Source organism: Delphinapterus leucas, chromosome 15, assembly GCF_059928025.1.
Source record: "Delphinapterus leucas isolate spDelLeu-1000000601 "Yukka" chromosome 15, BTC_Dleu_Yukka2, whole genome shotgun sequence".
In the NCBI taxonomy this organism is placed as follows: Eukaryota; Metazoa; Chordata; class Mammalia; order Artiodactyla; family Monodontidae; genus Delphinapterus; species Delphinapterus leucas.
Genome location: NC_143143.1, coordinates 35,117,326 through 35,132,682, shown reverse-complemented (window position 1 = coordinate 35,132,682; position 15,357 = coordinate 35,117,326). Strand labels below are relative to the sequence as shown.

At 42.5% G+C, this 15,357-nt stretch overlaps 1 protein-coding gene across 10 annotated transcripts in view; it reads right to left on the bottom strand.

Moving 5' to 3' along the window:
* The window catches only part of CREBBP (CREB binding lysine acetyltransferase), a 131,353-nt gene that overhangs the window by 56,461 nt on the left and 59,535 nt on the right, over nucleotides 1-15,357 (bottom strand). The window lies entirely within an intron of this gene.

The window sequence follows — 15,357 nt, the reverse complement described above, 5'->3', positions numbered from 1 at the left end:
TATTTACTCCAGGTTCTGTCCCATACCATTCAGTTGTAGTATGATGTTTAGTGAACATGTGGCTATACACTTGTTTATCCAATCTCCCATGACTGGGCATAAACTGTACCCTCTCCTTTTTTTCTGGTACTTTAAAATAAAGCTCCAATAGCCTGTGACTATGCCCCCAGCAGCATTCAGTATCAATGTTAAATGTTTCAGAACTGATCAACTTATTCCCATGGACTAGAAAGTCCAAGCGGAAATCAATAGGAATAGAAGAATATGAGAAATATAAGATGATCCTTGTTTAGGTCTCTTCTGCATTTATAAAAATTTCAAACGTATGGAAAAATAGAGAGGAAAGGATACCATTATCACATCTAACAAAAGAAGGATTCTTTTTTTTTTAAAAATAAATTTATTTATTTATTTGTTTTTATTTTTGGCTGTGTTGGGTCTTCGTTGCTGTGCCTGGGCTTTCTCTAGTTGCAGCGAGCGGGGTCTCTTCATTGTGGTGCGCGGGCTCCTCATTGCTGTGGCTTCTCTAGTTGCGGAGCATGGGCTCTAGGCGCGTGGGCTTCAGTAGTTGTGGCACTCAGGCTCAGCAGTTGTGGTTCGCGGGCTCTAGAGCACAGGCTCAGTAGTTGTGGCACATGGGCTTAGCTGCTCTGCGTCATGTAGGATCTTCCCGGACCAGGGCTCGAACCCATGTCCCCTGCGTTGGCAGGCGGATTCTTAACCACTGTGCCAGCAGGGAAGCCCAAAATGAAGGATTCTTTAATATCTGCTAATATCTAGTCCCTATATAAATTTCTCTACTTGCCCCCAAAATGTCCTTTAGAGCTGGTCTGCACAAATCAAGACCCAATTCAGACCCAAACCCTACATCTGGTTATTGTCTTTAAAGTTCTTCATCTCCTGCCACCCTCCCCCATTTTCTCATGGCACTGACTTGAAGAATCCAGCCAGTTGTCCTCCTCCCATTTCTTAAAATACAGAAATGCTACATACAAAAAAATATATATCATACAAAAATCTGATAAAAATCTCAACCTTATGATTAAATTATAAAAGACTTTTTAGGGGCTTCCCTGGTGACGCAGTGGTTGAGAGTCCGCCTGCCGATGCAGGGGACATGGGTTCGTGCCCCGGTCTGGGAAGATCCCACATGCTGAGAAGCGGCTAGGCCCGTGAGCCATGGGCGCTGAGCCTGTGCGTCCGGAGCCTGTACTCCGCAACAGGAGAGGCCACAACAGTGAGAATCTCGCGTACCACAAAAAAAAAAAAAAAAGACTTTTTAAAGTTATTAAAGATTAACACATTGCTTCTCATCTGGGATGTTCTTAATATAGCATATTTTGAGCTATACGTGACAGTATACTGAAACCTCAACATGTAGAAATAGCATGGCTGGAAACTATACAGCACATTCAAACCCTGGTCTCTACTTTGTCTATCTGTAGATGCTTAATAAGCTCTACACACTGCTTACATGTGTCTCAAAATACATAATGGATGGTGAAGATGAGTCTGCAGCAAAATGGAAGAGAAGACATGTCTCGTGTCCCTGTGTTTGGCCTTCCCCATATAACTCCACGTACTTGCTCAAGGCTATTCCAGTTTGCAAAGTGCTTACAAACTCAGGGTGCATTTAAGTTCCTCCTCTCTCAGACTGGTGTTCAACAAGACAGAAGAGGTGTATGAACTCCTGCAGAAATCTGTCAGAAGCAGCCTTCAGACTCTACCAACTTCCCTGCTCAGTCCCCACTGTCCAGGCGGGCATGGAGAATGGAAAAAAAGCGCTTAGACAAGAACCTCCCTTTAAACATATAGAACAAAACCTGCATATTCCCCCCAAAGTAATTTATAATTTTATGCAAATTTATTTTTGCAATAGCCAAGAAAATTTTGAAAAACAGTAAGAATGAAGGAGGAATCTATCCTGCCAGATACCAAAACTATAAAGCTATAGATTTCTTTACATAAGTCTAGAAAAAGATACATGTACATATAAAATTAGTGTATTATACAGGTGGTATTTTAAACTGGACGGCTGTGGCGGCAATCTTTGATCCTTGTATCATCTTAAAATACAAAATAAATTCCAGGTGAATTAAAGTGAATAAAGTAGATTAAAATGGATAAAAATACTAGGAAAAAATACTTTTAGTATGACAGTAAGAAAAACTTAACATAAAGAAAAACAGCAAAATTTAAAAAGTGAAAAACACGGAAAATGGTTGTTTTTGGGAAGTGGAAACAGTGTCAAAAGATAGGGCCATTATTAAAGCTCCTTATATACGTTGCTAAATTGTTTTCCAGAAAGGTTGTGGCACTTTTTATTATATAAAGAACTCGGGGGGGGGGATAAAAAAGATACTACTCCATTAAAAAGTTGGGCAAAAAGAAAATGTACAGATACCTCACAAAACAAATAAACAACAAACATAAAAAACGTTCTACACCTCGGAGCCAAGACAACTAAATGGAGAGAAGAATAGTCTTTCCAACCAATAGGGATAAAAAGGATAGGACAACTGGATATCCACATGCTAAAGAATGAAGGTGGACCCGTTCTTCACATCATACTCAAAAATTAACTCAAAATGGGGCTTCCCTGGTGGCGCAGTGGTTGACAGTCCGCCTGCCAATGCAGGGGACACAGGTTTGTGCCCCGGTCCGGGAAGATCCCACATGCCGCAGAGCGGCTAGGCCCGTGAGCCATGGCCGCTGGGCCTGTGCGTCCGGAGCCTGTGCTCCGCAATGGGACAGGCCACAACAGTAAGAGGCCCGCGTACCACCAAAAAAAAAAAAACCTCAAAATGAATCAAAGGCCTAAATATGAGAGCTAAAACCACAAAACTTTTAGAAAAAAATCATAGGAGTAAACCTTCATGACCTTGGATTAGGTAATGGATTCTTAGATATGTCACCAAAAGCACAAACCACATCAATGAGAAAAATAAATTGGACCTCATTAAAATAAAAAGCTGTTATGCTTTGAAAGATACCATCAAGAAAGTGAAAGACAACCCAAAGAATGGGAGAAAGCATCTGCAAATCATAGATGTGATAAGGCACTTGTATTAAAAAAACACTTACAACTAATGATTAAAAAATAAAAAGAACCTAATTTTTTAAAATGGACAAAGGATATGAACAGACATTTTCCCAAAGAAGATATACAAATGGTCAATAAGCACATGAAAAGACGCTCAGCACTATTAGCCATCATCAGAACCACACTGAGGTACCATTTTACACCCACTAGGGTAGCTACAATTAAAAAAACTAGACAGTAACAAGTGTTGGTGAGCATGTGGAAAAACTGGACTCTCACACACTCTACTGGTGAGAACGTCAAATGGAACAGCAACTTTGGAAAACACTCTGGCAGTTCCTCAAAAGGTTAAACCTGGAGTTACCATATGGCCCAGCAATTCCCCTCCTAAGCATATACACCCAAGAGAATTGAAAACATATGTTCACATAAAAACATGTACACAAATGTTTGTAGCAGCACTATTCCTAACAGCCAAAAAAGTGGAACGAACTTAAACGCCCATCAACTGATGAATGGAAAAAAGTGATATATCCAAAATGCAATATAATCCAACCACAAAAAAGGAAGTACCAGTACATGCTACAACATGAATGAACTTCGAAAACATCGTGCTAAGTGAAAACAGCCAGTCACAAATGACCACATATTGTATAATTCCATTTCTATGAAATGTCCAGAATAGGTAAATCCATAGGGGCAGAAAATAGATTAGTGGTTGCATCTGGCTGAAGGTCTGGGGGAAATGGAAGGAACTTGCTAAAAGTATAGAGTTTCTTTCTGGGATATGAAAATGTTCTAAAATTGTGGTTGGTGGACTTCCCCGGTAGCACAGTGGTTAACAATCTGCCTGCCAACGCAGAGGACACGGGTTCGAGCCCTGGTCCGGGAGATCCCACATGCCGTGGAGCAACTAAGCCCGTGTGCCACAGCTACTGAGCCTGCAGCGGCTCCAGAGACTGAGAGCCACAACTACTGAGCCCATGTGCCTCGACTACTGAAGCCCGTGCATCTAGAGCCCGTGCTCTGCAACAAGAGAAACCATTGCAATGAGAAGCCCACTCACTGCAATGAAGAGTAGCGTCCACTCATTGCAACTAGAGAAAGCCCGTGTGCAGCAATGAAGACCCAACTCAGCCAAAAAATAAATTAATTAATCAAAAAAGAAAAAAATTTAAAAATAAAAAATTGTGGTTGGTGATGGTCACACAATACACTGAATGCCACTGAATTGTGCACTTTAAAAGGGGGAAGGAACACTGTATGGGACATGAATTATATCTCAGTAAAGCTGTTTTAAAATGAGTTCTATCTCACTAAGCATCAAAGAAATGAAATGAGAACAAAGAGACATCTTTCACCTATCAATATGACCAAGATAAAAAAAAATGGTATCAATGAGGGTATAGAGACAGCAATTTTCAGAGATTTTGGTGATAATGCAATTTAGTACGACTCTGGAAAGCAACATGTATCAAAAAGAAAAATGTGCATTTCTTTTGATCCAGTAGTTCTACTTCTTATAACTTATTATTAGGGAAGTAACCGGACTAGTGTGCTAAAATGTATGTACAAAGACAGCCACCACGCCTTGATTAAATCACTGAATACCGGAAAGCTCCTAAATGCCTATCAAAGGTGGACTAATTAAAAAAAATTATGGCTACAGACCTCATGAAATCATATGCAGTCATGAAAAGTAAGGTGGACCTCAAGTGACCCCAGTCAAAGCTACATGGTACATAAGGGCCCAAAGCCAAGCCCTAACCAAATCCTTGACCCACCCAAAATTGTGAGATATAGCAAAATGATTATCTGAGGCAAACGAAATTAGTAACAATAATAATGTAGACCTTCATGCTCTCATGAAAAGCTGTCTATAACATATTAAGCTACAAAGGAAAGTTATAAAATAGTACCATAAAGTCATTTGGTTTTTCTTTATTAACTTTATATTTTGTACCTGTTCTTAGAAAAACTTCGTTAAGATTATTTGGTGGTTAGCTCTGGGCAGGGGTGCGATCGTGTTTATAATTATGTATTGTTTGAATGTTTTACAAGTGTCCACTATTTTTATAAACAAAAAACATTCCACTTGGGGGGGGGATCAGAAGAATCAGTAGAAAACAATGAACAATTAAATATAAAAAATAAAATTGTAAAGGTACTAGAAAGTATTAAATGAATATTTTGTAATGCAAAAGTGGTAAAGGCCTTCATAAAAATATGTAAATAAAGCAGTGGTTCCTAACCAATCCCCAGTAAAACCTCTTCAAATACAGATTCCCCATTTGTCCCTCCCAGAGACTATGATTCACAAATCTGGGGCGGAGCCAGAGGCATTTCTATTTGTTAAAGTTCCACAGGGGGCGCTTTACTATATTTAGCTTTCTACTTTTTAAAGATTTTCCAAAATGAACATGTATGTACTTTTACAGTTAGAATAAAACAAAACATTTAAGAGCAAAAGGGCCACAGGTGATTCTGATGTAGCGGCAGCCATGCATAATGGAAAAGCGCCAGGGCCAGGCCACTGTAATAGCAACCAACAAACTAGGAAAAATATCTGAAACACACAAGACAAAGCAAATAACACTGCAGGTATTATTCTTTTTCCTCTCCTTGGCCAGTCTTTATTTCTCAAGGACTTTGTGCCAGGCTCTGTGTTCAGTGCCCAACAGCATCAGCTCATTTAATACCCACCCACCCACCCACCCCCAAGGGAGGACTAACTCAGGGCCCAAAATGGCACTGGGCAGTGGTGGAGAGGGGGATCTAGCAGTAGACTGCCCACCTTTTAACCCTCCTGCTGCCCACCTTGTCAGAGGGTTGCCCACCTTGCTTTATAAAGCATTCTAAGAGAATCTAACAGAAAAACTGGCCAAGGACAGGAACTAAGCAACTCAAAAAATAAAAGCATACTAAACATAAGTACTTTAATTCTTACCAGTAATCAAGAAATGCAAATCAAAATAATAAGACACCATTTCCTCCTATCAAAGGACAGAGTGATAATCCCCAGCCTTGGGAGCACTGTGCGATACTAGTGACCTGGTTCGTGGCTTTTCTTGGAAGGCAATATAACAGTATCATTAAAGGCCTTAAAATGTATGAAATTTGCATTTCAGTAATTCTCATCAGATCACGTGTAATTCCTAATCATGGAAGGGGGAGGTTACCACGGCATGGGAGTCACATTGGTGCAATCGTGACCCCCCCACCCCTGCCTGTCAGCATTTTGAACGATGAGAAACAGCAGGTGAACACAAAGCACATGATCTAAGGGCTGTGGAGGGTACAGCCCACTCACCCCTTTTCAGTCTTTGCTAGATCTTTGCTCTTTGCATGTGTCACTTGTCACCATAACTCAACCATCATTTACACCCCTGCCCATCACAAGACCTTGAAACGCAAACATTTTATATTTATTGTGGTGTATTCCTTAATTTTTAAAGGAGTTTGATGTATTTTTATTAGGGTTGTGCTATTGTTACATAGGTTTGAGTAATCAGCACCAACCCCATTTTTTAAAATGCCCTTTATTCTATCCTAAGGATAGAATCACAGATATGCACAAGGAGTATGTATAATAAAGTTTATTCTGGCATTCTTTCTAGAAAAGGAAGTTATTTTCCATGAAGCGTCCAAGAACAGATTATAATGTCTGCAAAGGACTCTGTAATGCAAACAGTAAGAAGCAGACACTGACCAAGACAGAAGAGGGAATGAAAGTGCTTCCTCCTGCCACATAACCACTGCCCCCAATTCATGTCGGGCTGGGATTCCTAGAGATGGCCCTTCAGGATCAACCTGGCCTAGACCTTCTACATTACTGATGGACTCCAGACCCACACTCCTCTGACATACTCCCCTGGCCCACCTGGAAACTTTACTTCTTCCCAACCTCCACTTAAAAGTCAGAAAATGACAAGAAAGCAAATACCAGGTGGGACAAAGCGCTGTTCTGCAATATTTGCTTGTTCTGATTCCCCCAGAAGGACCCTAGAACAGCTGGGTACACAAAGCTTTGCAGTCATAAAATAAAGAATATGCTCATTAAATGCAGAGCTATCAAACTAGGAAGAAGTGATAATCACCTGAGATGATAAAGATCAATTGGTAAGAAACAGAACATAGTTGTTTAGATAGAAGGAATAATGTTTCTGTGTTTTCTCCTTCTTGCTTGGTGTTTGTTGATTTTTTAAAAAATAAGATTACCTTACAATTTAAGATTTAAATTCAATAGGGAAATAATTTAAAATGAGCAAGCTGGACCAGAATGATTTCTAAGCAATCTTCCAAATCAGAAATGCTGTGATTTCACAGCAGAAAACAAATGGCTAAGTCAAGAAAGAAAACTCGATGGGTGAGCCAGAGGGCAAAGGCACAGGACTTGACAACTGGACAGACCCACTCTCTCCCCTGCCCTAAGGTCACTCCTTCCGACCCAGAGAGTCGGTCTGCCATGGAGGGCTGAGTGGTCAAATGCACCTGTGCAAAGAAACCCTAAAAGGTAAAAGCTGCTGAATCTATTCCAACAGCCAAGGTGACAGGCCAACCAGAGCAGCAGGTCTTAACTGACTTAAGGGGTCTTCACAGCATCAGGCCCATTCACCGAATGAGAATTACCAATCTACTAAAAACTTTTAAGGAATAATCTTCTTGACCATCAATATATACGAACATATTCTTCAAGAACATTTATTACAGTAAGTTTTTGATAACTTGGCAAATTAATCATTTGACTGAAAAATTCGTTTTTGGTGACTTGAGCCTTAGGGCCATTTCAGATAATTGTGGAAAAAAGTAAAAAGAAGTTAGGGTAATTAGGGCTGCAAAAAGACTGTTGTGGTTCCTGGCTCTTCAGACACAGTATCGCACTTACATCTTTGGTAGCTACGACTATCTCCTTCCAGATCCATTAAATGTGCTATCTACTGAGTTCTTCTTCCTTTTAAAAAATATATATTTTATTTTTTATTAAAAATTTTTTTTTATTTTTAATTCTTTTAATACAATCTTTTAAGGTGTCTACTGAGGTCTTCTTAAAATGGTCACTTCATTTTCCAGAAACACCTGTATTTGCTGCTATCGAGCAGGCAGAAATTCCAACACTAGTATGTGGTGGGCGCAGCTTGTTTAGACATGAAGAACCTTCCTACTGAGTCTCTACTTTACATGAAGTGAGAGGGCTGAATGTCTCTGGAGATAATTTATGTTGTTTTACCCAGAAAGTTTCATTGAAGAAAAGGCTACGCTAATTAGACCCTAGAAAAGACACTGCTGGTTAATGGAAACTCATCTTGGAAAGAAGTTAAATGATCTTGATTGAGTACTTGCAATACTATTGTACAGTTGGTTCCTAATATCAAAGAATACTGTTAATTTTTCTCCATTTATAGTTTCCTGATATTCGCAACACATCATATTTTGTGCTTAGTCTATGTTTCCCAGCTGATATTTATTACCAAAACAAAAGGGGATGAGTTAAAACAGTAGAAAGGATTTATACAGGTACTAATAAGAATTTTAGAACTAAAAGTTATTCGTCAAAGGCCTCACATACACATTTTCTCAGAGATCTTCAAGTTACAGGTGAAGGCAATAAGTTGAGAATACGAAAGGTAAACTCCTAAAATTACAAAAACACTTGGATGGCTAATAATTACAGGCAAGCGCTCACTTCCCAACCTTGTCCCCTGTTTTCCAATTCAATTACTGAGGCATAATTCATAGCCACAGAGTGATTTTATACAGAAACTGCTCTCACGGTGAAGAGCTGACAAGACTCTTCACTCGTCGTTTCCAGAGAAGGACGAGAGCGCCGGGAAGCACTCTCCCCAGTCCTAGGGTAGAGGGAAATACTAGACCACCAGTGATTTTAAATTCATGCTTGTGAAGTACAAGGAGCTAGTGGACAATGGTATGCGAACATCAGCATCTCCGCAGGGCAACTAAAACTGTGAGATGAGCCAAAGACAACAACAAAGAGGAGACCCTTGGGTTCACAAAGTTCAATCAGTTCAAGTCTTGCTCCCTCAGTGATCAGAAACTGGACATGGAGGACAGAAAATCATAAGAGAATAAGACAGAAAAGGTGGAGGGAGACAGGGAAGCCTTCTGAAGTACTGAAGTGGACTCAAGACTAACAAAGTAGCCCACTCCACAGTGGGGCAGCCGGGCATCAGGTCACTGACACTGCAGGGGACAGTGGCTCTCAAAGACTAATCTACATCAAAATCACCGGAGGAGCTTATTTAAAGCTGCAGTTCCAGTGCAAAAGAAAGAACAAGTCCATCTATTTGGCAATTATCCTGAACCGCCTTACAGGGAAGTAGGTGGCATACACTGGAAAACTGAGAAAAAAACTAAAGTTTCACAAATAACAGTGACAGACAAGAACACAGATTCCTCACCTTCTTCTAAGGCATTCTGAACCAGGAGGGCAGGGTGGGGCCCAAGAACCAGTCCCACTGATGCAGTGGGTCCACTGACATGCTGAGAAACAGAGAGAACTAACCCCAAAACACACAGCTTGCCCTGGAAGAGCCGTAGCTAATGGCACTACCCCACATCTTTGTTATTCTGGCAGGACACAGAACACAGTTCTACAACCCTCCTCTGCATGGATAGTCAGTACTAGCGACACTTTCCTTCACTTTAGAGACATGAATCAGCAGCTGCCTGGGGGCCTCGTCCAAAGCCTCCAAGTTCAAATTCTCTGACACACGACCAAAATCCTAACACCATTCTCATGAGCTATTTTATTTTATTCTTCTGTGAGCAATTTTAAATAAGCAGCACTACTGATGATTTTCCTCCATTACAACTTTAAGAATGGCAAAGTCTCCATAATACAGTTCTTAGTTTTTCTCAAAACAACAACATAACAAAAAACCCCAACACGTATGAACTTTCTATTAGAAATAACCCTTGTAAAATAAGCTCAAAATGGACTAAAGACCTAAATGCAAGGCGAGACACTATAAAACTCTTAGAGGAAAACATAGGCAGAACACTCTTTGACATAAATAACAGCAAGATCCTTTATGACCCACCTCCTAGAGAAATGGAAATAAAACCAAAAATAAAAAAATGGGACCTAATGAAACTTAAAAGCTTTCGCACAGCAAAGGAAACCATGAACAAGATGAAAAGACAACCCTCAGAACGGGAGAAATTATTTGCAAACGAAGCAACTGACAAAGGATTAATCTCCAAAATGTACAAGCAGCTCATGCTGCTCAATATCAAAAAAACAAACAACCCAATCCAAAAATGGGCAGAAGACCTAAATAGACATTTCTCCAAAGAAGATATACAGATTGCCAACAAACACACAAAAGGATGCTCAACATCACTAATCATTAGCGAAATGCAAATCAAAACTACAACGAGGTACCATCTCACACCGGTCAGAATGGCCATCATCAAAAAATCTATAAACAGTAAATGCTGGAGAGGGTGTGGAGAAAAGGGAACCCTCTTGTACTGTTGGTGGGAATGTAAATTGATACAGCCACTGTGGAGACCAGTACGGAGGTTCCTTAAAAAACTAAAAATAGAACTACCATATGACCCAGCAACCCCACTATTGGGCATATATCCTGGGAAAACCATAATTCAAAAAGATTCATGTACCACAGTCTTCACTGCAGCTCTATTTACAATAGCCAGGACATGGAAGCAACTTAAGTGTCTATCGACAGATGAATAAAGATGATGTGGCACATATATACAATGGAGTATTAGCCATAAAAAGAAACGAAAATGAGTTATTTGTAGTGAGGTGGATGGACCTAGAGTCTGTCATACAGAGTGAAGTAAGTCAGAAAGAGAAAAACAAATACTGCATGCTAACACATATATATGGAATCTAAAAAACAAAAAAAGGTTCTGAAGAACCTAGGGGCAGGACAGGAATAAAGACGCAGACGTAGAGAATGGACTTGAGAACACGGAGAGGGGGAAGGGTAAGCTGGGACGAAGTGAGAGAGTGACATGATATATACACTACCAAATGTAAAATCGATAGCTAGTGGGAAACAGCCACATAGCACAGGGAGATCAGCTCGGTGCTTTGTGACCACCTAGAGGGATGGGATAGGGAGGGTGCGAGGGAGACGCAGGAGGGAGGAGATCTGAGGATATATGTGTATGTATGGCTGATTCACTTTGTTATAAAGCAGAAACTAACACACCATTGTAGAGCAATTATATTCCAATAAAGATGTTAAAAAAAAAAAAAAGAAAGAAAGAAAGAACGCTTGTAGGAGACCGCATTGGGGAGCCCCACAGGAGACTCTGTGAGAGAAACTGATGATGAGGCCCCTTTGGTCACCAAACTTTCTTAGATTAGATAAGCCCAAGATGTGTCCCACTTCGAAACAGTGCTCCTTTAAAACAATCCCAGACCCATCATGAAGGTCAGCAATGACCTAACTGACAAATCCAGTGCCAAATGATGTCTGTATTTCCCTCCTTCCTGCAAATGCTCCCTTGCTCTCCGTGTTATGACTTTTTCAGGTGAAAATGGCAAGAAGGGTAATGTCACCAAGGAATCAAGTGGCCTCCTCTTCCAGAGGACTGCCCTGGAACAACTCTCCCCCACCCCACGCACTCTCATGCAAATCTCTCCTTCGAAAAGGCCCACATGGACCTTGAAGTCAGGCCACAAAAGACAACCCAACCTATACCCCTGCCCAAACCTGTTCTTCTTTGTCAGTAAAATTTACATAATTTTGAAATTTTTATATCCATGTGAGCTATCCTAGAAAACTGGATAGTGAATATATATTTAATAGTTGTCACTCTTATTAATTACAATTATGAACAAGTAACGTAGTTAGTACACATACTGTGTCTTATTAGACCTAAAACTTGTTTGTTTCTAAAATACATCCTGATTTCAAAGATGCTACAAATGTGAAAAAAATTTGCATCTTAGAATCATGAAATACAATGTAATAATATGATAAAAGTTCTAAGAAGCTTCAAAAATCTGTAGAAAGTTAAGAAATTACAAATAAAATGGCCAAAGACACAGCTGCAACGAAATCCATGTGAAAATTTAGGGAGATGTGGTATTTGCTTTTGAATATTGTCCTGGGGATATATATGCCCTCAAAAGGACCCCATTTGCAATAAGGTCTCTGAACCTTTTGGAGCTCCAGGCAGCACATAGACCTTGGTGATCAACAGGTCTCCATGACTACGGGCCACACTTAAGTCTCACGGAAGATGTTCCACGCTTCCTGACCATCCCACAGATCCCCTGAATATTCCAGCGATGCTCTTTGGTCTTCATCTCACTCACCATCTCAGCAGCCACCATCTCTGCCTGTCCAAACGATCTCCTCTCTCGGCTTCAGTGACATCAGTCCCTTGCTGTCCCCTTTGCCAGCTCCTCCTCTGCCTGGTCTCTCTTCCTGTGCTCCCCTCTGAGCCACGGCATCCACTCCACAGCCCTTCTACCATAGCATGCTTACCGCCAGCTCCCGATGGATAGTGGTTGCCCTACTTGTATGTCTACCCATCTGCCTGGCCTCTTCACCTAGACATCTCGCAAGCATCTCAAGAGGAGCATGTCTAAAGTGGAATTACGAATGCCCTCCCCTTCATCTCCCTTCTCCCAGTCTGTTCCTCCGCTAGCTCTGTAAATGGTCCTGACTCCCACCAAGTCATCTCACATGGTGACCCCACATATCCACTCTAGTGGCAAACCTCATCTGGTCTCCCGTCCCCTCTTAATCAATGGCCTCCAGGCCCCCATCTCCGCTAGCCTAGAGCACTGCAGTGGCCACTGCGACCCATGGCCCTCCTTGAGACGGCTCCTGCCCAGCCCCCAATATCCACTTCACACCGCTTTCCTCTCATCCTTCCCACTGGACTTCTGCTGGCTCCTACACAAGCCAATGCTCTCCCAGTGCCCTGGGGTCTGCGCGGCTCCTGCTCATCCTTCCAATCTTGCCCTTAAAACCTCCTACTTCGTGCGGCCTTCTCTCTGATGGCTCCACCTAAGGAGGTCCCTGTGTCAACCTCAACCTCTCTGTGCTACTCAGACCTGTTGGGGCAGTTGGCATTTGTAATTATCTGTTTTCCATCACCACCACCCCCAATTTCACGGAAGAGGGGTGAGCTCTATGTAACTCACACCAGCACTCCAGATGCACCTGGGCTCAGAGAAGGTGCTAAACAAATGAGACGAGTTAAAGGAATGGCCACATCCCCTCGCTTCCTGAGCACCACCAGTGCTGCGGGAATCCTCTAGGAGAGGAAAGAAGCATGAGTCCCTCGGCCAGTGACCAAGTGTCAATCGTCCCACAGAGAGCTCAACCAGGGCACCAGGTGATTCGGTATCAGAGTCCTGAGCTCAACTGTTTGGCACACTGAACCTAGCTGGGCTTTAAAAGACCACTCTCCAAAGCATGACAAAAAACACAAATATGTTCAAGGCTCCAAATTTTTCTCTTTTTTTAATTAAAGAAATCTAGATCTTTGGTAACTGCTCTCCCTCACTGTACAAAAATCTCTGGGCTCCAAGGGGCCAGAAACAATTTACAAAACTCAAGGAAGACAACAAAACATGTTTGAGGAACTGCAAATAAGCAATGTAAACACACCCCAAAGGGCTCAGAGCCACAAAAACATGACACCAGGACATACTGAAGGAGCTTTGGGCCTTGCAGACAAGAAGTTACATAGCCCTGAATGAACCTAAAGCCCTCAGACCCTCAGCCTCCTCATCTGTAAAATGGGAGGTGTAGTGATGTCTTTCAAGAGGCTGTCGAAAGAATACGGTAAAACACAGGATGAGAAAGCACTTAGAAAGATATTAGGCAAATTATGTGCACTTGCTGCCCTGCTTCTCTGTCAGTCCCCTCTGGTTCCTGTGCGCCCAATAGCGTGAAGGCCATGGCTGGGTCACCTGGCCTGGTGAAGCCTGCCCCGAGCCCCGTGGTAAACGTCTGAGGACTTCACTCCAAAGGCACCAGCTGCGGATCTCTCCGAGAGTCCACCCGTGACCCTGTGGAAAAGTGGTGGCTAGGCTCCCATACACCAAGATACTTCCCCAGTTCACCATGCGGGTAGCCTGATAAGGCCAAGGCGAGGGGAGAGGGGGAGAGAACTGGTTTTATCTGTTAGATGTCACAGACAGAAGGATGAGATGTTACTGCTACTGCCCCCCCCAACCATTCCCCGGAGCAGGGGCTTTCAACTGGGGCCAACTATAAGGGGGTCGGGGTAGAGGGCTGTGAGCATCAAGTGGGTGAAGGCCAGGGATATTGCTAAACATCCCACAATACACAGGATGGCCCCCACAACAGAGAAAGATCGCACCCCAAACGTCAACAGCGCCAAGGGAGAGAGAAGCCTTCCCTAGCCCAAAGGGCTCCAGCCCAGGCACAGGTGGAGGCAGCCAGAAGCTTCCAGTCTGGTCCGAACCTGCCCTTGACAAGCACACCACTCTCAGGAATTCAGTCCCCTGGAGCCGCAGAGGCAGGCAGAGGAACCTGCAGTGAAAGGATTCTGCCACTAAGTTGGGGGTAAAGGATGAAAAAGTGGGCCTGGAGAAGATTTAAAAAAAGAAAAGGGAAGAAAATGTTAGGTCAGGGTTTCTCAGACTACAAAACACAGAATGTCTGTGAAAAGCAAACACTCTTACTCTGAAGCCAAAATGTGCTCCAGGTCACTGACCAAACCCAGGTGACAATCAACAGTACTGAAGTGCACGCTACTGCCCTCCCAGTGAGGACTGGAAAAGGAAAGGCAGGCGAGAACAGGAAGAGCAGGGCTGGGGATCCTGGCCTGCCGCCCCCAGGGCTGAGAGGAGCCACGTGAAGGGAGCAGTGGGCTTTGTTGTAAGTTCTGGGTCTGTATGGCCGGGAACAGGGCAATCCTGGCAACAAAATGTTACTGGAAGAAGAGAAGCAGATCCAGGCAAGTTACAGGGGGATGATCAGAAGAAGAAATAAAGAAGTAAAAACTGGAAGCAGCTTGAAAACAGATCTCATTGCTTGTACCCTTTCTTTTTAAAGAAGGAAGAATGTAGCAAACTGAGAGGGAATCTGATTAGGATACCTCAGTATCACTCCCTTTTCTGTTTTTTTTTTTGTTTGTTTTTTTTTTTGGCTGCTTTGGGTCTTCGATGCTGTGCACAGGCCTTCTCTTGTTGTGGTGAGTGGCGGCTACTCTTCGTTGTGGTGCATGGGCTTCTCATTGCAGTGACTTCTCTTGTTGCAGAGCACAGGCTCTAGGTGCATGGGCTTCAGTAGTTGTGGCTTGCGGGCTCTAGAGCGCAGGCTCAGCAGTTG